At 50.4% G+C, this 22,707-nt stretch overlaps 1 protein-coding gene across 2 annotated transcripts in view; it reads left to right on the top strand.

Annotated features, from left to right (window-relative positions):
* The first annotated feature begins 5,469 nt into the window (after positions 1–5,469).
* LOC135910444 (uncharacterized) overlaps positions 5,470–22,707 on the top strand; it is a 263,909-nt gene continuing 246,671 nt past the window's right edge. For both annotated transcript variants that reach the window (XM_065442481.1, XM_065442480.1), the window contains exon 1: positions 5,470–5,602. The gene's annotated coding sequence lies outside the window, so the exon portion shown is untranslated. The remainder of the gene's footprint in view (positions 5,603–22,707) is intronic.

The raw sequence follows: 22,707 nt of genomic DNA, 5'->3' as shown, positions 1-22,707 counted from the left end.
CCCTGCCCCGGATTGATGATGCAATTGATTGCCTGCATTCGGCCTCTTATTTTTCTTCAGTGGACCTGCGCTCAGGATATTGGCAAATCCCTATACACCCGGCAGACAAGGAGAAAACAGCCTTCATAACCCCGGATGGATTATTCGAATTCAATGTGATGCCATTTGGGTTGTGCAACGCTCCAGCAACCTTTGAAAGGTTCATGGACACCATTCTGCGTGGGTTAAAGTGGAACATCTGTATGTGCTATCTTGACGACGTTGTTATATTTGGGCGCACATTCAATGAGCACAATACGCGCCTGGATATTGTCCTCGACTGCATCAAAAACGCTGGCCTGGTTCTGAACTCCAAGAAATGTCACTTTGGTGACCGTCAAACCCTTGTGCTGGGTCACCTTGTTGACAAAGACGGTATCCGGCCTGATCCCCTCAAGACGGCAGCTGTCGAGGCATTCAGTGCACCGCAGTCAGTGAAGCAACTTCGCAGTTTTCTGGGCCTTTGCTCTTACTTTCGCCGATTTATTCCTGGTTTTGCTGACGTCGCTTATCCTCTGACAAATCTGCTACATAAAGACGCACGGTTTGACTGGACACCCGAGTGCGATTCTGCATTTCGTCAGCTGAAGTTCCTGTTAACCTCCCGACCTATCCTTCGCCACTTCAATCCTACTGCGCCGACAGAAATCCACACAGATGCTAGTGGCGTTGGTCTGGGTGCCGTATTGGTCCAACGCTATGACGACCGTCAGCACGTGATTGCTTACGCAAGCCGCTCATTAAGCAAACCTGAACGGAATTACACGGTGACAGAGCAAGAATGCCTCGCTGTAATCTTTGCGGTTCAGCGATTTCGCTCGTACTTGTACGGACGCCCATTCCAAGTCGTCACAGACCACCATTCCCTGTGCTGGCTCGTGAACCTTCGCGACCCTTGTGGTCGCCTTGCGCGCTGGGCTTTGAGGTTGCAGGAATATAACTTCACTGTTTCCTACAAGAGTGGCCGAAAACACGCTGACGCAGACTGCCTTTCCCGTATGCCGCTTGCCACGACGGACTGCGACGCAGACGATTTTGATCATCTCGTCGCTTCTGTGACACCCGCTTTTCCGGATATCGATGCGTTCAAAGCAGAACAACGGACAGACACTAAATTCGAGCCACTCTTTACTTCTGCCCATTCAAGTGCAACAAGCAGCTACTGTGTACGTGACGGGCTCCTGTACAAAAGGAACTACTCAAGCACGGGTGCACGCTTCCTTCTAGTGGTGCCGGAGCGTCTCCGGCCAGCAATCCTTCAGGCTATGCACGATGACCCTACCTCCGGTCACTTAGGCACTGTGCGCACACTTTATCGCATTCAAGAACGCTTTTACTGGCCCCGGATGCGACATTCGGTTGAGTTTTATGTCGCCAGCTGCATACAGTGCCAACGTCGGAAACGCCCAACCACTGCCCCATCTGGTCTCCTTCAACCTGTGCCGCCTTCCAGCTCACCCTTTCGGCAAGTTGGAATTGATCTGTTGGGCCCTTTTCCAAAGTCATCTAAGGGGAACCGCTGGATAATTGTCTGCGCCGACTATTTCACACGCTATTGCGAGACGGCGGCTATACCATCAGCAACTGCCACCGAAGTGTCGCTTTTCTTACTTTATGCTATTGTTCTACGGCATGGACCGCCTGGTGTTATCATAAGTGACCGGGGACGTCAATTCACGGCGGATATCGTGGAAGAACTTGTGCGTTTATGTAACTCGCACCTCCGGCACTCGACGCCGTATCATCCCCAAACGAACGGCCTCACTGAGCGCACTAATCGAACAATCACCAACATGCTTTCCATGTATGTTGCGTCCGATCACAAGAATTGGGATGAAGTTCTACCGTTTATTACTTACGCCTACAACACCGCCAAGCACGAGACAACCGGCTACAGCCCCTTCTTCCTTCTATATGCTCGGCCGCCCCGGTATACGCTCGACACTGTCCTCCCTTTTTACGACCACGACAATCCTACGGTCGCCGATGCGCTATGCCTCGCTGAAGAGGCTCGGCGACTTGCGCGTCTTCGGACTTTGGCATCACAAGAAAACTCCAAAGCCCGCTACGACGCACGACATCGGCCTGTTACATATCACCCTGGTGATCTCGTTTGGCTTTGGACTCCCACAAGGAAGCGCGGTTTGTGTCAAAAGCTGCTGGCAAACTACGATGGACCGTATGTGGTCATCGACAAAGTCAGCGAAGTTAACTATACTCTCGCGCGCCTCACGAACACTGGTAGACGTTCTGCTAGGACACAAGTCGCACATGTCGCACGGTTGAAATCATGCACGCCACGACAAGCTAGTTGACTCGCCCAGGGGGCTTTGTCTGCGAGGGGAGGCATGTTACGTCCAAGCGCGTCAAAGGGACGCGGGGATCAAGAAGAGAGGGGAAGAGGAGAACGAAGACTGTGCAGCGGCCATTCCTGTTGTTCGTAGCCTGCCGTTCCTGCTCTCGCACGCCTCAATAAACCCCTTTTCCCCGTGCTTGTAACAATATTATGACGCACATGCCATGACAAGCATGTTAACTAATTGACACCATGATATGCCATGCACATAACCAACTTGTCCTTCATGTCATGACGCACATGGAATGTCCTGATATCAACGTCATTCATCTCATTACACGCATGTCATACATGCCCTGTCATCCATGTCACGTCATGCATGCCTACCATTCATGTCCTGATATACAATGACTAAAGACATAAAATGACGGTATCACTTCATTCATACCATTAAAATCATGACATACATTCTATGACAATCTTGTCATGTCATTGATATCATCACACGCCACTCAGGTAGTGTATCCATACATGTCATGATACCCTATGCCTATCCTGATATATACGCAATCGAAGACACGACAACGACGTAATCGCGATGTAGCAAGCTACATAGATACACTCAAAGCGCCAGAGGTTCTCAAAAATGGTTCACAAAAAAAAATAACACATGCATGAAAGACGGAAGCTTAGATGAAAAAACCATACGCAATTCCAATTTAAAATAACACCACTTGTTAACTGTGCAATTACAATTTATGCCTATGCAAGCACGTTGTATAGATGGACATAAAACATGACTATTTTAGGAAGTAGTGTGCGGCACTATAAAGGAGGCAACGCGAACCGAAATGGCAGCGGAACGAAGGGAACAACGTCACAGCCCGTTGTGCAATCGACACCAGCGCACCGCGCATATTTTAATGACTTAACACGGGTCACCCGTATTCAATTTCGTCTACAGCAAAAAAAAAAAGTGGAGTTTCAATATCTGTGCATTGACGAGTTGAAGGGTTCAGATTTCGAAAGTAGAGCAACACGGCGACAAGCAGTAGCTAGTTCTTTATATGGAAGGGGACCCGAGAGCCAGGCATGAAGCATCCTTAAGGGGAAGGTGCTTGTTACACATGAATGTCAGCAGAAGTGTACCCAGGTAAAATTTGGTTCCCTAGCGCCTTATAACACGACGAAGTGCCGTCATGACTCGTCTTCATCAAGACAAAATCAAGTCCGCTTGTCGAAATGTTAGCCGCAGCTACACTCTTTCTTTATCACTGTTCGTCGCTTCGAATCTGCACCTTCATATCAACATATCAAGCCTTGTCGTTTTTGATACGAAAGCATCAAATGGCCACTTGAGGGAAAAAGGAGGCTTCTGTAGCAGGGAATTAAGCGGCACGCAAATCCACAGTGGCGGCGGCACCACGTCACGAGCGCACCTCCGCGGAGTTGAGGGTATAAATCAGGACACCTGCTGCCGCAATAGCGTGAGCTGTTGCCTGAGGGGAGAGGGCACTGCCACTACACCACTTCACCAGCTCGCGTCGACAAAACAGATACTGTTTGGACAGAATCGAACCCCTCTTGCTCCGCGACGCCCCGGACCGAGGCGAGTCACACGTGCGTGCGAGTGCCGCCGTTTCATTCTCGGAAGCCGGTGCGCGATTCAGTATTTCTCTCTCTCCCTCTCAGTGCCACTGCGCTGAGAGGGAGCAACCAGCCGCTGCTGGTTGCTCAGTGACGCGTCGTGCAGGAGGTCGGTGGCATGCGGTGTTGTTGACTTCTCAGCAATATCTTACAAATCATTGCGCTCTCCAGCCAGCATCCGAGCGTAGAAAATGGACCAGAACATCACCCGCACCAATTTATTAGCAAAGCTCGATACAATACCTCGCAGCAACAGTCGAAGGCATTAGTCGCAGCGCAAAACTCGAAGGCCCACTCAGCGGCTCTTCGAGTTTTTCGTTCCGATTCAGAGCTCATAAGTATTGTTTAGGTGTCTCCGGATTTTGTTTTTCTTCATTTTTCTTTCTTTAATGGGCTAACTTTGTTAGGGTATCTGGCGCACTTTCTGGGGACTATGTATCTATGTGTCTGTGTCTGTAGTAAACGCATTCCTGCCTGCCTAGGTCAATGTAAATCCGTATAGATTTGGTAGCGAATCGGGTTGCTTTGCTGAAACAAAGTTATGCGAAACCAAACGTGCGAGCAACATATGTCATCCAGTATATGGCAATGTGCACACATGCTGCTCTTCAACGAAGTTCTTTAGCACCGACATGGGTCACTGTAGATCAGCACTGTGTAAGTCGCTCTTTTCAAAGCAACTCTGGCACCGACTTGCAGCCCTGGCTATGTGCAACGCGGTATGTTCTGGCCATCAGTGAACCTCTTTGATGTCAAGCTAGGTCAAAGGTTATGTGCCAGTAGGTGTATGCAACTCTGCAATCAACCTTTTTGACGCCAAATCGGAAAACTAAGAATATGTCACTATGTGCTGCTCTGCAATGGCAAAAATTGATACGTTCAATTTGCGCCATGTTCAGAGGACTCACACCGCCGTCGCAGGTGTACCTCAGGACAACAACCCACGTCATTAGCAGGTTGCGCCACCAACGCACAGGTTATTTGCCGCTTTTTGACGAACATCTTTCACCCCAATGTTTAGCAAGTTGCTGCATGAATGGACTAGGTATGTGAAGCTATTGGATGAACCTCTCGCCAACTTGGCTAAGAGAGTCCATGACGCTTCGTGTGCTGCGAGCGAGGGAAGAATTCTCAGCATTCGCATGCAGCGGTGCGCATGAATTTCGTGAGCTGCCCGTAATATCTATGTTTAGGATCAGTGAAGTCGGATTGAGAGCGAAAGAGCTTTATCAATATAGAAAGCTTCTTGCACGTGTTGCTCCCATGATACACAAGAAACCCTGAGTATAACCACGTGCGCCTTTTGGGAAGTCACTTCTGCGAATCTTTCTTTCTGCGCAACCTGCCTGTTCGCTGTTACAGATTTATTATATTTATTCACACTAGCTATTCTTTTCCGGCCAGCAAGTGTTCATGATTGACAGAATAGTCTATTTAGTACATGGTTGGTCATAAGTCATTCACACTTTCAGTTCATGAATAACGCATCCAGGTAGTGTAAGAATGAACGCTCAGTTCCGTAGAAACTTTCAATACTCGCGTGTCTTGCAATCCCCAAATTTTCAACTTTTTTTCTATTAGTGGGAAATTTTTCGTTACAAGTGGCTTTCACAACAGAAGGTATGAAACGTTCTTGTTGTTCCATATTCTGTTTAAAGTATCTAGCTGCATGGGCGTACGTCAAATATGGAAAAAAGGGGTCACAGCCGGAATCCCCTTCTTTCATGGCGCGACGGCGCATGCGCCCTGCCCTAGGGGATTAGTCGCGAGACGTTTTGGAAGGGTCGCGTGCGTGGCCTCGCACCTGGCAGTCCACCGAAAAAAAAATGTGCTCGGCCGCGCGCTTCTGCAAACACTCCTGCCGTGTACCGCGTTGAAACACTACTGGTAGCTCGACGTCGGTATGGTGCCAAAAACGTGCGTATGTAACACCGCAACTCCACGTTAAATGTGGCCAGGGCATTGTCTGAGTTGTACGGGCTGCACCGTGAGTCAGGTAGTTTCCGCCTTTTATGAATGGCTCGCTAATTTAACGAAAAACCCGTGCGATACACTTGGGTGAGACTTAAGCACATCACGTTGCTGGCGAAGTCTTTTTGCAGCGTTCGTCCTCACTTGCTGGTGGTGGCAGCGCGTTCCGACTGCACGTATCCGTAAGGCCAGGCAACACTGGGTCGATACGAGACCGACAAGAAGCGCAACTCCAATGACTGACCGACTATTGTGCGTCACTGAAACCTTTTTGTCATACCAGGTCGACAACAACGCAACCGACGAGCGCGAATTGTTTTGCGACAGGCTTTCTTGTCAAAGGCGCCGGCAAAATCAGCCTGCCGACCATCGTTCGACTGAACCCCGCGCGATCGGCCGTCGAACCGGCAAGATAGCGATAGCGTCGTGCTCAATATGAATCAAGCACACCTATCAAGCAAATGTCGATCCTGTTCAGCGAAGGTTAGCCTGGCGCCGTCGAGTTCGTGCACTCGCTACCGGTGGACCTGAACTGGAATATAAACAATAAGGTCGAATGAAATTTCTTTTATTGTTCAAATATGGCCTTAGTGATTTGAAATCAGCTACACTTCGCTTCGCACGGCGCGTACACAATAAGCGGTAAGCGGTGACACAGCGCTGTGCCGACACCTGTACGTCACCGTACCTGTAGGCTGTCGGCCACATTCGCTTCGTATATGGATGGGCCTGTACGTGTAGCTTTGCCGATATATTTCTTAATTTCAGAGATGCACCGTTTGCCCCTGTGTCAAGTGGCAAAAAAGAGACGGTGTATTCGGTATACAGCCGCATAAACAACCACCTCGCTAATTTTTACTAACGCCGTTTGAGCGACGGCATCCCCGCGTTTTCGTGAGAGAACAACATGGCCTACAAATGGACCCTTATGCAAGCACAGTTTTCTCTAATAATGCTCTATGGCATGCTAAAACTGTAAATATGATGGAGTTAAAGAAAATCGAGAATTAGTTAATTAACAGCCTGTAATATATGTATCTGGATCACAGTTGCGTTGTTTGGGTGGTTCGGCCGCTCATATCCACTCGTCTAGGGGTGTAGCAGCATGGCACATATGGACAAATATGCATAATCTGCTACATTTTGACACTATTTCATATCGGCGATGGACATTTTCCACAATATTTGACAACGACGACCTGCGGCTGTAGATGTCGATGTAAACAAATCCACCGCTTTAATAAATCCGACGCAGAAGGCTGCACTCGAAGGCTTTTTGAATATGCGAAACATCTAAATATAGTGTAAAAAGAATACAAAAAGTAATGTCCATGTGCAAAAATCAGTGACAAATTCCATGGCAGCCATGCCGCCAAACGGAATTCAGCGTGCCTTTATAGGCCGCACTGTTTGCAGAACATCGCACTCAGGCCTGCTCACGCAGTAGTTATTAAGCGCTGCATGGCTTCAGGAACCACATGCTGTCCCAAAGAAGCCATTAATAATGGTTCGCGAATTCAGAGCTTGGAAGTTACGGCCCATCAACAAGTTTGGACACATGAGCGTAGTTCTGTCAGGGTCTCGAAATAAAGCCTGCACTGAGACTCTCTAAGGCCTTTTTCAGTACTTGCTTTAGCATGCCCCCCACCCTCCCTCCTGCCCTTCTAAAAGTCACAGGTAAAGCGCGGCAGTTGCAGCATTGTCACATAGCAGCTTAATTTTCGGCGGCACGCATTCGAGTGTTCGTATCTTGTGAGGAGGCGCCACAACACGTGGCGAAGAGTAGACACAGGTATCTAGACTACGCAGCGCACATGTGATATATCTTGACTTGTCACAAGTAACGATGCTGCTGCTGCTGCTGATTTATTTATTTATTTATTTATTTATTTATTTATTTATTTATTTATTTATTTGAAGCACCTTACAGGCCTCGATGACGTCGCAGTCGATGACGTCGACGTCATCGACGCGCTCGATGACGTCGCAGTCCTCGAGACGCCGCAATTCATTTGTGACCTGGTCACGGAGAGCCAGGGGTAGTCGGCGCAACTTTGAAGACAGTGGTTTCGCATCTAGCTGCCGATGAATTCGGTGCACGAAGTTGTTGGCGAGACCGAAGTCTCACTGGAGAGGTGATCATAACCCGGAGGCACACCTGTGGGGCTCTGTAGTGAAGAAGGCGATGGTAGACGACATGTCAGCGACGTACTGTCGATCTGTATGCCCAAGCGTTGGATGGCGTCTAAACCCAGCAGTGATGTTCCTGTAGGCGTTACGAGGACCGTGACGGAGCATGACCTTTGGAAAAACTGGACAGCGGCTTGAAACAGGCCGTGAATGTCGATGCGTTGCTTGGAGAAATTCCTCAAGTCCACTGCTGTTTTTGACAGTCTGTGCTGTCGACAAAAGTGCTTTCCGAAATCCTCGGCCGTCATCAATGAGACAGACGCCCCCGTATCCACCGGCAGTCGCATCGAGACGCCATTCACTACGAGCGGAACTTCCAAATCTTTTTTAGTTTCAAAAGCGCTTACCGTAAGACAGACGCGGATGGCTGCCCTGCGGAAGTTGAAGACAGCGTCTCTGCGGAAGAGACATGTTGAACAATACGGGTTTTTCGGCCTACTGATGCAAAATGGCCCAACGTGTGGCAGGCGTTGCAACGCCGGTTCCTTGCTGGACAATTCCTCTACGTTGCAATATGTTTCGTGCTGCCACACCGGTCGCATGCACCACGGTTCCCGGAGGAGCCATGTGCGAAATGTCGGCCCTCTTGGCGGCTTCTCGGAAGAAGTCGGTCTTCCTGGCGGCTCCTCGGAAGAAGTCGGTCGTCTTGGCGGCTCCTCGGAAGAAGTCGCACATCTTGGCGGCTCCTCGGAAGAAGTTGGCCATCGTGGCGGCCTTCCGGACTACGTCGGCCATCGTGGCGGCCTCCCTGACTACGTCGGCCATCTTGGCGGCTCCCCGGAAGAAGTCGGCCATCTTGATCCGTTGACGGAACGCCGAGTTGAGATGCCTCGATTCTTCGTACATTTTCGGAGCCGAACGCGCGGTTCGCTCGATGCAAGGCTTCTAAAGAGCGTGCAATTTCTTCTGCCTTGCCTAAGGACAGGGTTTCGCCATGAGCCAATAACTTTTCGCGAACGCTGGCGTTTGCTACCCCATGTATAATTTGGTCTCGGACGCGCACGTTGTAGCTTGTGCCGAAGTTCACTGTACCGCCTTCTCCTTCAATGCGGTCACGAATTCCAGGAATCCTTCTCCCTCGAACTGCCTTCGACTTCGAACTGTTCGACTTCGAACTGCCTTCGACTTCGAACTGTTCGACTTCGAACAGCCGGGCAAGCCGCTGCAAGAGTTTCTGGAACTCTGACGCTGGCGGGACCGCATCACTTGACGATGACGCTGCGCCGGTCGACTGCCTTGCTGCTTCGCTCGACGCTGACGCTGCGCCTGTGCTGCTGCTTGTTCCTTGCTGCTTCCTGCTGCTCTTCTGCAAAGTACTTTCATTGTCTCGCACGCCCGAGAGCGCTGACGAGCGCGGACGCTCGTCGCGCGTCCGTCCAGTCGCCACCGCCGGCCGCTTCGAGGTAGGCCTGAAAAATTTTTTTCCAGCGATACCATGGAATTAGCGGTGGCCCGGGTGATTCCAGAAAAACGGGAAGGTTCGCTGTAAAAGACGCCATGCCCGTTAGCGTGCACGAGACAGTGCAGAAAACAAGCCGGAGCTCGCAGCAGGAATGGGGCACGGAAGAGCAAGGGGGCGAGAAGGCCTAGGCTCGGAAGCCTCGCGATGCCAAGTGCGCCGGCGGCGTTTGCAAGCCGTGCCGACACGTAAAGGACGCTTCACTGACGAAGCTCGTAGGTTTCCCGGTGCTTCGGTCGGAACCACTGCGGGAATCCCATCCTCGTCGCCAAGAGATGTTGTGTCGGCAGCGGCAGGCAAGTGGGGGCCCCCGGCCAGCGAACGCGCGTGAGCGCCGACGCAGTGAAGGAGGCTCGGAGCTAACTGCTCCCGATGAAAACCGGAACGAAGACTCAGCCGACCCGCGGCCGTTTATTCTTAAAAAGGACTTCACACCGCAAGATGGCACCTCCTGATTGGTCCCAGCTCGACACATGACAGATGGGGGGTGCGCCATCTAGCTAAACTACTATGAAACAAAAGTATGATGACACAGAGATCTGACAGGGGGCGACACTATACTACAGTTAGTGTGCAGTTTCTCCTTTGAAACGAATTGTGTAAGCAAATGAAAAAAAAAATTATGAAGCTCCTAAGCCGTCGGCGCTGGTGGGTATGCCCTATAAAAACATAACAAAACTGGCGCGCGACATTGCTCCACAGAGCTACCAACGCGCGGTAAAACAGTAAAGCGCCTATTTTGACAGCGCTTTGTTTCGTCACACATTGCCGCTCCCACATCGCGCCAATTGCTGCGACTTAGTGATGGCGCGACCAATTTGTTGAAACCCAGACGCGGAGAGGCCACGGCATCCCCGCGGTTGCTGCGCGACGAAATTCGTAGTGGCGCTGACTGAAAATTGCGCCATGTGAAACAGCCTTACTGCGGCGTGGGCGATTTGCGCGGCCAAAGCCATATGAGACGTCGCGGTTGTCTCTACTTTGTACGCTGCGGCGGGCGAGGAGGACAGCAGCCGCCGGAGAATAATGCCCTTCCTCTCTAGCCTGACTTCTCTGCCTCGCGCGCGACAGGAGAGGGCAAGCAACTGGACCGCGATCCTCGCCCAAAGAGACACTAAAGCGAAACAATAAATCAGTTTATACTAATGAAGCATTGTTTGAGAACCCTGCAGGTAGTCATTTCAGAAAAATAGTTCGATTATTAGATGAGAAAATGAAGGTCCAAGTATCAGTATTTGAATTTCGCACCGAAATCCAAGCGCCGGCACGTCAGCGTGACGTAAGGGACTCCAAAGTATGTTTTCGCATTTGGGCCGCGTTGGCTGAATAAAGGTTCCCGAAACTTGCCATGTTTAATATTTGGTCCCTTTAGAACACAATGTAGTCAATCTGTATCGCTATATATAAATAGTAGGCCCTAGAAGAGTCCATCAAAATCCATGACGTCACAGCCCCCAGGTGCGGGAACTTAAGTAGGCGTCGCCACCCGTATTTCTTTCTTGCGCTTTTTCTGGCTCGCCAAATGTCTTATCGTTGTAAGAGTGATGTTTTTGGTGCCGTAGAACGGTAAGTTACTGCTTCAGAAGAAGTCATTTTTCACTTTAGTGTCCCTTTAAGCACGAGAGACCGAACCTCGTTCGCCAGCTCCTTCTTGCACTCTTTCTGTCATACGGAACCTTACGGTGACGCCTACGGCAATAATGCGCCTTGAGTGCCTATTAAATTGCTATTGCAATAACAAGATGCAGCCTACCACGTCAGCCGGGTCGCAGTGGGAGAGAACGTGAAAGCTGTAGTTGCATTCTCGGGAGCTTGGCTGGGCCGAACGGCGCTAGCTCTCGGCGATGGACACATCAGCTTGCACGGGCGACGGCGCTCAAAGCACGTCCCTTACGCATTTGTCATGTCAATCTCCAACAGCAGTCCCCCACTGGGGGCCCCACGGCAGGTCAGAGCATCTCCGATGCACGCGGCAAGCCGTACCTTTCTTTCTTTCTTTTTTTTTTAATCCCGTGGCCGTGGCTTGTGTATGTAGTAGAATGGAGGAGTGGGTCCACTAGAGGCCACGGCAGAGGCCACGGCAAGCGGCGAGAGGAAAGCAAAAGCGTGCAAAAATGCTGAAATTTAGGGCAGTGCTGCCATCGCGTTCTTCTGAAGTTCCAGACAATCCGGTGCCTCACCGGCTCGGCGGAACCACGCGTACCGGCGGCAGGTACGGCCGCGTGGAGCTGTCGTCTCCTCGACACACCCGTCGTCTGATGGACACACCATTCTGCTTGCGTTTTGTCCCTCATTTTCTAATTGATTTCTAATAGCGGAGCTGTTTAAACTTTAGTTCCTCCGTGGAGCTTTACCAGACAACTAAGCCTAGCTCTGCGCCACCTCGCGTTGCCTATATACCTGCGAGAGGACCGAGCTACGTAACCTCCTCACAACCCACGCGCGCGGTGGAGTCTTGAGTTGAGAGGCAAGTAAAAGCTCGGAATAGCAGGAATGGCGAGACTCCTCACACCCCCTGCACTCCGTGCGTATACGTGCTGCTTCCATGGAAATCCCGAAGCAAGTTCGGTCGCCGGAAGAAGCTGCTTAGTAGGATGAGCGCCGTACTTCCTAATGAGAAGTGATGCGTCGCCACCATGCTGATTCAGAACACCGCGCCGAAGCTGCGGCTGAAAAGAGGGACCCCGAGTCGAGGATACAGGGTTGGTCCAGGGAACGCGAGAGTCGGCGCCTGAATGCTCAACGTCGCCGAGAAAGCGATCGCGGTGCTCAACTTCTCGAAAACCTCAGGCGTCAAGCCCGCCGAGACAACTTCGCAAAATCTAACATAACCTCGAAGAACCTAGAAAGAACTTAGCCAAGACTGGCATAACCTCGCAAAACCTAGAAATGACTTAGCCAAGCCTACCAACAACTTAGCGAAACCTAGCATAAGCTCGCAAAATTTAAAAACTACTTAGACAAGCTACGTAAAGCTGGGTAATCACAATATCCGCGGTTTACTGGAGCGTTGCACCGCCAGTGGAAGCTGCGCAAGTTTTTTTTTTTACCTAGTTCGTGCGAACGAAAGTACAATAACATTACTACTTTGCCTTGAATGGAGCTTTGTCGCTTCTTTTTCGAAGCCACCAACTCCATTTGTGAGCTGCACTTTGAGGCAAAGTACATTCTGAGGCATTACTTACATATTATTGAAGGCCAAGGAGAATCCACATAGCGTGGAAAGCTTGCGCTTCTGATCTGATGTGGTACCGATATTCTTGCCTCATCTTCTGGAGTATCTCTACAAGCAGCACAAGCCCGAGCAGGCCACGCAAAAGAGAAAGGCCTTTGGTATAGACACGCGGTATGTTACTAGAGGTCTCTCATATCTTTTGGCACGTATAACTGTGTCTGTTGTCTAATCCGGGAGTAATTAACCATACTTTCTTGTATTCGGGAGTAATGAAGCTTGTTTCTAGGAATCTAGCCTATTGGCTCGTATTCCTATTGATATTTGGATGCACCCGAATCTTTGACATGTTTAAGTACACTCAGGCTTCATACTCCTATACTTTTCATCATAGTGAGATCCTGCCTACTGCGCCGCCTCTACCAACACCGGCGACTGGCGGCACATTGGGTGGTTTGATAGGCCTGCTTTCCAAGTTTTTCTTACTAGCTCAGCCCCAATGCTGGTGTGCAATTGTGTTTTCGCACCGACTCCTAGCTGTCACACGGCCGCTTCGGCCTGCTTTGCTGGCTGGCTGTTGATAATGACCACAGCGACGGCCCATGCGAAGCACTCCCTTAAATATACTTCTAGGAAACTGAATTTCAGCATCACTATAATGTCACGGCTCCCTTGAGACGAGAGCGGAAAGCGGTGTTTAATCGAGACATTTACAACAAGCGCTCAGTTCGGGCTTTTTCTTCTCTAGCACCTCGCTTGCACACTCGAGGTTGTCGTCATCGTCGTCAGCGTGGTCGGGCCCACGTAGCACCATGGCATTTGCCCCCTCCAGAAAGAGCATCGTCCCGAGGTTCGGCGGGTAGCACCCGTGTCCAGGCAACCAAAGAGTGTCCATCTCATTCAGAAAACTACGGTTTCATGAACACCGCGTGCACAGTCTCAGGCAGGTCCTGACGGCGCCTCGAGCAGGATGGGCTGTTCGACATGACTTCATATTTGACGTCGCTAAGGCGTCGTAGAACCTTGAGTGGTCCGATGTATCTGCGCAAACGTTTCTGCGCAAGGCCTCGGCGGCGTACTGGAGCCCGAACCAGACTCTGATAGACGATACATCGATGGTGCTGATTGTAACATCGGGCATCACGGTCTTGCTGGCTTGTTACGCGAACGTGTGCGAGCTGTCTTGCTTCTTCGCTGCGCTCTGTAAAACCTGCGGCGTCAGTCACAGTATAGCTCGAATCGTGAGGAATAATAGCATCCCACCCTGTAGTCTCTTATCGACCGTGCAGGAGACTGAATGGCGTACTTTCTGTTGTTTCTCGCCTTGCCTTATTACAAGCAAACGTTACGTAGGGTAATATTTGGTCCCAGTTCTTGTGTTCCACAGTGACATACATGCACAGCATGTCTGTGAGAGCCTTGTTGAGGCGCTCGTAGGTCCACGTGCCGTGCCACTGAGCGTGACTACAGTTCGCAAAAGTTCAGCTGTGAACGCGATTCTCCTGTTGGTTACGATGACCGCTGGTGCACCATGCCTCAGGACGATGTTTTCGATGATGAACTGTGCGGCCTCGGTTGTTCTACTGCTCGGAAATGCCTTGGTTTCTGCATATCGCGTGAGGTAATATATCGCAACTATGATCCGCTTATTGCCGGCAGCAGATATTACGAATGGGCCCAAAAGGTTCATCACAACTCGTGCAAATGTTGTACTTCCGGTACTGGAACGTGATGTAATAGTCCGACAGGTTTCGTAGGTGGTACTTTTCATCGCTGACAGTCAAAGCACGTTCGAGTGTAATGCTTCACCTGTGCTGCGAGCTGTGGCCTGTACTACTTCTCTTTGATCCGTGCTAATGTTCTTGTGTTGCACAGATGGCCTCAGGTAGCTTTATCGTGAGAGGCCTGCAAGATTTCATTGCGAAGAGTTTTTAGGAACGACTAGTAGATATCTCTTCCCCGTTGAAAAGAAGTACCTCCTAAAAAAAACACTGTTGCGTGTGCAGGTTGACGACAGGTTCCCTGATAACAATCCGGGCTTTTTTGTAGAGCAGCCTTCTAAGAAATCAATTAGTGAAGCGAGATCCTGGTCCTCTTGCTGCTGTAGAGAGATGGTGGCCGCATCAGCAACTCCTAAAACACCTGCGTATTCGTCATATTCTCCGCCTGACGACTTGATCGGCGATATGGAAAGGCAGTCATCGTCTAAGTGCTGCATTTCCGATATATAGACCACTGTCATGTTGTACTCTTGAAGCCGTAGGCTCCAACGCGTCGAACATGCCGATGCATCATTCATGTGGGTCAACCAACCGAGAGTATGGTGGTCACTTATGACTTGAAATGGGCGGCCATATATGTGCGCGCGGAGCGTGGTAACTGCACATACTGCAGCGAAGCACTTTTTTGTGGTGGGCTAGTTCGACTCGGCACGTGACAGTTTTGTACTCGTTTAAGCGATGACTCACTCAGCGCCGCCTCGTCGCTGAATAAGGACGGCGCCTAGACCCACGTTGCTGGCATCGGCGTGGATCATTGTCGGCGGATTCACATCAAACTGGGCAAGAACAGGCGGCGTTTGTAGACGGTGCTGCAATTCGTTAAATGCCGCCTCCTGCTCGTCGCCCCACAAAAACTTGACATATTTTTCGTTTAGCCAGGTGAGCGGTGAGGCGATGCGTTGAAAACCCGCAATAAATCGCCGTTAATATGCGCATAGGCTCAGGAAGCGTCTGAATGCCTGCTCGTCCGTAGGCCTTGAAAACTTTGAGACGGCTGTTATTTTCTCAGGATCAGGTCTGAAACCTGTGACTTACAATGTGGCCCAAATCTGTAGCCCTTAGTTGCCAAAGTGGCACTGTTCAGGTTTTAAGTTAAGCCTAGCAGACCGTATGGCTTGAAGAACTGACCGTAGCCGCCTGAGATGTTCATGAAATGTGGAAGAATAAACAATCGCATCCTTCTAGGTACACTAAGCAAGTCTTCCACTTAAGGTCTCAGAGAACAGTATCCATTAGCCTTTGGAACGTGGCTGGGTTGGAGCACAAACCAAAAGCGAGGACTTTGAATTGATAGAGAACAGCAAGCGTCACAAAAACAGTCTTTTCCTGGTCCCGCTCATCGACCTCTATTTGCCAGTATCCACTTTTTAAGTCCATCTATCAGAAGTAACAGGCGTGCCATAGCTTGTCGAGGGAATCCTCGATGATCGGTAAGGTATACACATCTTTTTTCTTAACCCGATTGAGCTTGCGATAATCGATACAAAACCGCAGGCTACCATAATTCTTAAGAGAGAGAGAGAGAGAAACAGCTTTATTTAGTTGCCTGCAGAATGACACCATGACTAAATGGCGCCGCGACGTGGGCCCGGACGTCTTCTCAGCGGGTGGTCTCTACGCAACTCCAGCGGGTGTTACTCCCGCGGTCTGTCGCCCTGAGGGGTAACGTTCCGTCGGTTTCGCTCGGCCTTTGTGTATCAAGAGCCGCCCAGACCTGCTGGACAGCCCAGGTTTGGATTGCGGGGTCGTGGCATTCAACCCCAGCCGCCAATCGTGGCGGAATCGTTTTACTTATCGAAACTTCGTCGGGGAACTTGGTGCATTACGATACGATGTGCGTCAGGGTGGCCCTCTCCCGCTGACACACGCGGCGCACATCACTCACACATACTTTCGGGTACTGATGATTCAAAGCACTGAGGTGTGAAGGAACCACTTTGTAATTGTCTGAAAAGCACCGCCTCCGCTTGGCTCAGCCCCGGATGCGGGGGTGGGAAAGTCCTTCCAGCCAGGCGCCGAAACTGTGTAAGTTTGTTGAACGTCGTCATGCGGTCCTTGGCACTACAACACGTTGGACGGTCGGTTGCGGCGGCGCCGTTGGTTAGCGCTCACGCCACTGCCTGTGCTGTCTCGTTGTGGCTATCGTGCTTCTCCGACGCATCGTTGCCAGCGTGCGCCCAAAACCACTTGCTTTTAACATACCTATTCTCACGTTGCATATCAGCCAAGCAGAGAACTCGCACAGCCTCACCACACACTTTGCCCTTGGTATAATTCCGCACTGCAGTTCGAGAATCAAACAACACTGTCTGACACCCAAGATCACCTCGAAGGAGGTGGAAATGGCCACCTCCTTCGCCTAACACGCCTCTCGGACCCGTAAGCACGCCGCCACCCTCGTCGTGCCGGACTACGGCTCGATGACGGTAGCTACTAACACCGCGCTGTCTCCTTGTTATCCTTCCGCATCCGCGAAACTTGCGTGCTCGTCCTTGGCGTGAAAGTCGATGAAGGACATGGCCCTCGCCACGGAACGAGTACCACGGGCGATGCCCAAGAGCTTTTTGACAGCTAGATGACACCATCTTCTAGAATTTTCTTGACTTGCTGCTGTATTGCTTCACACTCTTCTCAGCCACGTGATATGGATGCTGTCGGGTGGGTATTGCTCTTTCCTCCATAATGAAGCGCTGTTTCGTCAGTGGTGTCTGACGTACTCGGGACGTTGTAGAGAAGCAGTCCTTAAAATGCTCAAGCAGCTCCCCGGGACTTTGTTTCTGTTCTGGCGCTTAACCTGGGTCAACGTCGACAACGGGTGCCTGTGGCATTCTATTGATGGTCGATTCGAATTTTACAGCAAAGCAGTGTTGAACGCGGCCCATTTCGTCAAAGTATGCCGCAGCAATGACCTTACCGATGTTCCAGCGTTCAGTGGCAAAATGTGTCAGCAGTACCTCTGTGCGACCACCGATTAGGCTGATGATACCCCGAGCGATGGCAACACCTTGATGGAACAGAAGTGCAGGTAGTTGTTCGGCTACACCGTCCTTGTTAAACTCTTCTCCGCAACTGACGGAGACAAGAGTGCATGATAGTGGTGGTATGCAGACGTTGTGGTCAGCGACACGTAACGATATACGTTGGAATTCTTCGTGATGGCTCATGTCTGTATTTGTTGACAAGTTTATCTCACCGTCCCGTATGTTAACGATGGCGCTGTACCACCGCAAGAAGTTCATTCCAAGGATGAGTTATCTGCAGCACTCCGTTAAATCCATGAAAGTGGTAATAAAAGCGGTATTTTCTATCTCGAGTCGTGCAGTACAGTTTCCTGTGGGTGTCATAATCTGGGCCCCGGCATTTCAAATAAAGGGCGCGGCCATTGCATTTTGACTTTCTTAAGCCAGTCTCCCAACTACTCACTCATTATCTAAAGCCTGCGTCAGTATCGACTAAACAAGTCCCATCGTGCCCATCAATGGTTAAGATTAGGTCAGCACTCACAAATTCGTCGGCGTTCCCTTTTTCCGAGTTGCACTTCTCATTTCTCAGTAATAATGGGGGATTTTCGGCAGTTCTACGGCTTTAAACCTTCTCCCTGGAAGTCTCTTATTTCAGTTTTCTCACCGTGGGCTTGGAGAGCGGCCTCTTACCCCGGCGGCGAAACTGCGACGGTTCGGCGAAAAATAACGTAACGGAGACAGCGAGCGTGGTCGGACATTAGCTGGGCGGCCTTGTTCGTGAATGACACTGTCGTCGAAGCGTGGATGTCTCTCTGAAAACTGTCGGGAGTGGCAGGTGACATTTCATGGATGCCGCCTAGGCGATGAGGGCAAAAACGATAAAGGTGCCCTGGTTCGCCTCAGTGAAAGCACAATGGTCGGCGATCAGCAGTGCACCATTCATCGGTTGGGGTCGCCTGAAATGCTCCCTGTGTATCAAAGCAGCCATAGGTCGCTGCTGGTGATACTGCTGTACTAGCACGGTAGAAAGCGGGCGACGGAGAGCGTCTGTGCAGCTGTATCTGCGTGGCTCGAAGCGCGGCTCGGGACGCGATTCAGAGAGTGACTCAGGCGATGCGAATGCTTGCCCAATTTCTTGGCGGACTGCTTCAGTGACCGAAGCAACAGTAAACTTTAGTTTCGCAGTTTGCTTCGCAATCTCCTCGCACACAATGTCTCTTATCAGTTGACGCAGGCAGGTCTCGTCTGTCACTTTCAGTACTGCGGCTCCTACGGGCGCATCATTAGGCGTTTGTATTGCCGGCAACGCTGCTGGAGAACCCGCTCCCGATCGCTGTGGCATCCTTAATGAATTCTTCCACTGTTGTAGTCATATCATAAGTAACCAGCAAACACTGACACCGAGGACAAGATAGGGGAAATTACTTGTGCGTGACAAATGATATAAAGAAACAACAAATTAACGAAAAGGAAAGTGTATGAGGGACGTTCCACGTCCGCCGCCAAGGTCTGCGAGTGGCGGCACTAGCTAACGCTCCTAGGGTGCTTCTAGGAAACATAAATACCCAAGAAAGTGGATGTGGAAATGGGGCAGCAGCAGCTCAATCGGTAAAGCATCACACGAGAATTGTTTTTCATCCACTTTCGTTTCCATTATTTTTCGTTTCTTGATTTAATTTATTAGGCACAAGTAATTTCCCCTATATTGTTGTCGGTGTCAGTGTTTGCTAGCTTCTTATGATATGACTAATAAAAATTGGGCCCTTCGGTGAAACCCCTTTCTTCTCATTTTTCCGCTGTTGTAGACGAGTTAAAGTTGTTTCACATGCTGTGACTGGAACGATGAAAATCGGTGCAGTCGCAAGCGTCGCAGTGCCATTTTTAGAGGGCCGATTTCACATGATCGCAATTTCAAGAATGCGATTGGCGCGACGTGCAGGGTTGATTACTGCCAAGTTTCGTGACACACGCTGCATAATTCCTTTAATGTAATGAATAAAACGTTTACATTGTAATATTGTTGGATTTCTTTTATGGGGAGCAAATAATATGCGCGCTTTGTTATTTAAAAACATATTGAAGTTAAGATTTGTTTCGGAGTGCGCAACAGCCGTTTTTGAAGTTCAGTGCGATGAGACACAGTGCCCGTAAACAGCTGTTCACAGCTGGTTTTCCAAGGCTGTGTGTTGTCTCATCTGCCTTCTATGACCGTGTCGTTCAGCCTTCGCTACAACAATCTACAAGATTACCTATCAACAAGTCCCTATAGCTACTCTCACTGCACGTGCAGTCTGCGAAATTCGGCTGCCACGATGTCGTCGTGTCAGCCGAACGAGAGCCCCGCGCTACCCGTACTTGGCGTCAGCTTCTGGACAAATGATGTCTGTATATTGCTCGTGATTGCGAATATGCGGTGCCTGTTCCTAGCCATATTCGTGCACCAAACGCCACAACAAGCACCAGCCCAAAAGCCAGCGTCTGCCCCTGAACGAAGCCGAAAATGAACCGTGTCACTACGGAACGTGGAATGAAAATTGTGTTGGGAAATTCAATTGAGTTAACACGGCAAGCTGAGAGAGTTGGTGATTGAACATGTTCCAGGCGCATGCATCAGCCAGACTTCTATGACTCTGCAGGATGAAGAAACTGATTTTTTGAATGGCAAGATAGACTAACACTCTTGTAAACGTCCCTTTACACGTACCATTTCTGTATAATATAGTGCCTTGCTTGAAATAATAAACCAGTTCTTAGACTGCACTCGTATTGCGTACTTCCTCTCGTCCTTCTTCCGGGTTGTGCTGCCCTCCCATAGGAACATGTGAAATGAAACCCTAGCGCTAGCCTGGTGCGTCCTTCCCTGTGAGTGTGCTATATATATATATATATATATATATATATATATATATTGTTACGTGTAGAAAGATACAGACGGAAGACGCTATTTGCAAACTATTTACACTCGACTGGGGCCAGAGCGCCAGGCCGACATTTTCTTGCATCACGGCCACAGACCCACTTCGTCGTCGTTCTCGCGGCGGCTCGTCTCTCGGGTGTCTGCCGATGATATCGTAATACTACCCCGCGGCACCAAAGCGCCGTCACGGTGCTTTTAAATATCCAATGCACGTGGAGAGTTGTAGGGCTTGAGTTGGGTGACGTGGACAATGTCACTGGTTTATCAATTTCTTAGGTGAACAGAACAATTTCATAGGTGACATCGGTCACTTGGCGGAGCATGCGATCTGGACCGGTATAACAGCAAAGCAGTTTTTCACAAAGGCCAACTTTACGCGATGGTGACCAAAGCAACACGAGGGTGCTGGGCGAAAAATGAACATCACGGTGACGGAGGTCGTAGAGTCACTTCTGTTTGTCTTGAGAGACTTGTAGACGAACGCACGCAAGTTGACGAGCATGGTCAGCACGGGTGATTGCATCGCGGGCATAAGCGCTAGTTGAAGATGTGGTGGATGGAAGCATGGTGTCCAGTAGTAGCGTCGGTTCGCGGCCATACAAGAGGTAAAACGGGGAATAGCCGGCAGTTTCGAGACGGGAAGAGTTGTATGCAAAGGTAATGTAGGGTAGAGCCAGGTCCAAGTCACGGTGGTTGTCTGAAACGTATTTGGATAGCATGTCTGTAAGGATGCGGTTCAAAAGCTCAGTGAGGCCGTTCGTTTGAGGGTGGTAGGAGGTAGTAAATTTATGCTGAATAGAGCTGGCCCACATGATGTCGTCAATGACTTTCGCCAAAAACGTACGGCCACGGTCTGTTAGGAATTGACGCGGAGCACCATGCCTCAAAATGATATCATGTAGAAGGAAGTCCGCAACGTCAGTTGCGCAACTGGTCGGAAGAGCGCGAGTGATGGCGTAGCGGGTCGTGTAGTCAGCCGCAATTGCAACAAACTTGTTTCCTGATGTAGATGCCGGAAATGGGCCGAGAAGGTTTAAGCCAACACGATGGAAGGGCTCGGCAGGGATGTCGAGCGGCTGCAGGTGACCAGCGGGGGGCTGGGAAGGTTTCTTGCGTCATTGGCAAAGTTCACAAGCGGCGACGTAACGTCGTACGGAACGGGCAAGGCCCGGCCAGAAAGAACGGTGACGTACACGGTCATAGGTTCGAGATACGCTGAGGTGTCCTGCGGTTGGTGCGTCGTGGAGCTCTTCTAGAACGGTTGAGCAGAGGTGTTTAGGTATGACAAGTAGGAACTCAGAGCCGTCCGGATGAAGGTTTGAACGGTACAGAGTACCGTCGCAGAGGATGAAGAGGCGTAGAGTAGCATCAGCCGGAGAGTGTTCAAAACGGTCGATAAGTCCTCTGATGTTGGCGTCACGACGTTACTCGTCGGCGAAATGAAGAAGCTGCGGCCGGCACAGAGAATACACAAACAGCACTGGTAATATTGGAGGAGTCAGGGTCGTCAACAGGGTAACGCGACAGGCTGTCAGCGTCTTGGTGCAGGCGGCCAGACTTGTAGACCACAGAATACGAAAATATTTGTAGTCTCAAAGCCCATCCACCAAGCGGGCCTGTAGGATCTTTTAGGGATGAGAGCCAGCAGAGGGCATGATGGTCAGTGACTACGGAAAAAGGGCGACCGTAGAGGCAAGGACGGAACTTCGCAACCGCCCAGACTACAGCAAGGCATTCTCGTTCTGTAATGGAATAGTTGTGCTAATAGTTGCGAATGAGCAATAACGCGATCCTGGCCACGCTGACGCTCCGCTAAGACGGCACCTACGCCATGACCGCTGGCATCTGTGCGTAATTCTGCATGGGCATCAGTGTCGAAGTGGGCGAGAATGGGTGGTGAGGAGAGAAGAGTGACGAGACGAGAGAAGGCGGTGGCTTCTGCAGTAGCCCACGAGAATTGTACGCCTTTCTTCAAAAGATTAGTGAGGAGTCTAGCAATTGCCGCAATATCTTGAGCAAAACGACGAAAGTACGAGCATGGCCCGACAAAACTTCGAACATCTGCGGCTGTATTCGGAACCGGAAAGTCTCGGACAGTGCGGGTTTTGTCGGGATTAGGCTGTACTACGGAAGCATCTACGAGGTGGCCCAGAACTCTAATTTGGTGGTTGCCGAAACGACATTTCGACGAGTTAAGTTGCAGCTTCGCCTTTCGAAATACGTCAAGTATAGCTGTTAGACGCTCAAGGAGAGTGTCGAACGTGGGCGAGAA

The sequence above is a fragment of the Dermacentor albipictus genome, chromosome 8 (assembly GCF_038994185.2).
Source record: "Dermacentor albipictus isolate Rhodes 1998 colony chromosome 8, USDA_Dalb.pri_finalv2, whole genome shotgun sequence".
NCBI classification, from domain to species: Eukaryota; Metazoa; Arthropoda; class Arachnida; order Ixodida; family Ixodidae; genus Dermacentor; species Dermacentor albipictus.
The sequence above is the reverse complement of the archived record's forward strand: the minus strand, read 5'-3'. Positions and strand labels throughout refer to the sequence as shown.